Source organism: Stegastes partitus, unplaced genomic scaffold (assembly GCF_000690725.1).
Source record: "Stegastes partitus isolate 25-593 unplaced genomic scaffold, Stegastes_partitus-1.0.2 Scaffold235, whole genome shotgun sequence".
Classification (NCBI taxonomy): Eukaryota; Metazoa; Chordata; class Actinopteri; family Pomacentridae; genus Stegastes; species Stegastes partitus.
The window spans coordinates 121830-123968 of record NW_007577966.1 but is presented as its reverse complement, the minus strand read 5'-3'; positions in this window follow the sequence as shown (position 1 = coordinate 123968).

Below are 2139 nucleotides of genomic sequence, written 5' to 3'. Positions count from 1 at the left end.
CTAACTTTTAGTAAGGTCAAGAGAGCAGCATTGTGGGTCAGAATCAGCATGGGCAGGCAACAGAGACACTTAATGCAAGTTATCGCCATTCTGCATGTGGTCTAAGAGGCGCAAACGGTAACTATCTTTGGTTTATATTTCATGTATAATGTGGTATGATTTGCGTGGACAATATTATACAGGTTTCTATGGTGTCTTATTTGGTGCATTTGTATGCTAACTTACCGAGCCTGTTCACTGATTATGCTAACAGAGAGACTGAAAGATTCACAAATGTCTGTTGTTAATGTGCATTTGTTTATTGTGTCTAGTTTTCACGGTGTTACGTGGTGTTTGCCAAAGAGACAGGCAGAGAAGAATTAAGAATAAACCTCCGTTGACATCAGTACGAAGCGTGGCCTTTTTTGTTAGACCTGTGCAGCTACAGTGAAAACGTTCAACCTGCAGAGTTGTTTGCTGATTTTGTGGCACAGGTAGCAGAAATAGCATGCAATCCCATAACATCCTTCCAGGCATTGAAGCCCAATGAAGAAAGGACAATTAGAGATGCAAAACGACCAAAGGCCAATGCTTTTATAACAGATATGAAAGCGTCTGACAGATCAACCACTGTGATAAAAACACATGGTGGCATAGAGAACAACACCAAAGACACTAACAGATTCAAGAAAGCAAACACATTTTAATCTCCAAACACAGTCACATGTATGTGCTGTGGAAAAAGTCACTCAATTCACAAGTGCCAGGAATTTGCCACTAAGCCTGTGCAAGAAAAGAAAAGATTTATATTAGACAACAACTTCTGCTATGGCTGTCTCAGAAGAGGACACAATTCAAAGGACTGCAAAAACAAAGCCACTTGCAGCATATGTAAGAAACATCATCCAACACCACTTCACGAAGATTGTTCTCCTACATCAGACACGTCTTCACATGTTGCACAAGCCGAAGAAAACACATCATTACTTTCATGGAGTGTGAAAAAGGGTGATGGTGGGAGTACATCCATGATTGTGCCCGTATGGGTCTCCTTGATCAGCACACCTGAAATAGAGACTTTGGTGTATGCCCTACTGGATGCACAGAGTAGCAACACCTTTGCAGACCAGGAGGTATGTGAGAAGATTGGGGCAGAATTGGAGCCAGTCAAGTTAAAGCTCACCACTATGATGGGAAAGGATTCCATTATACAGAGTGATAGAGTCTGTGGTCTTAGAGTTAGAGGGTTTTCCTCACAGAGCTTTATCAACCTGCCACCTGTCTATACTAGAGACTTCATTCCCCTTGACCGTTCCCACATTCCCACTCCTGACACTGCCAAACGGTGGAAATATTTGAATAAAATAGCCCAGAAAATACCAGAGCTGATGGATTGTGATGTTGGCCTTTTGATAGGCTATGACTGTGCGAGAGCACTGGCACCACGACAAGTCATCACAGGAGGTGAAGATGAGCCATACACCATCATGACTGACCTGGGCTGGTGCGTTGTTGGCAGTTTGCCACTGGTCGGCAAGTTAACAGAAGTGACAGGTTCGTGTCATCGTGTGTCGGTCAAAGAAGTTCCACCTTTGACCCCAGCCACTGTTATTAGAGCTCTGGAGTCAGACTTTAGAGACACGAACCGGGGGGAAAAGAGCATATCACAGGACGACATACAGTTCATGCAATTGCTGCATCAAACAATTCACTACAATGCAGAAGGACATCTACAGATGCCCCTTCCCTTCAAGACACACCCTCAATTGCCAGAAAATAAGCAGCTGGCTTTGGAAAGGCTAAAGCACCTCAAGAAGAAGATGGAAAGAAATCCTAAATTCAAGAATGACTATGTGAATTTCATGGAAGGTGTCTTTAAGGATGATGACGCTGAAAGAGCAGAAGACGAACCTAAACCAGGACGTGTGTGGTACATTCCACATCAAGGGGTCTATCACCCGAGAAAACGCGACAAAATTAGGGTTGTGTTTGACTGCTCTGCTAAATATGAGGGCACAGCTCTAAATGATCATTTGCTAACTGGCCCTGATCTCATAAATGGGATGACAGGAGTACTCTGCAGATTCCGTAAACACCCAGTTGCAGTAATCTGTGATGTTGAAAAAATGTTCCACAGATTTCATGTAACCCCAGAGGACA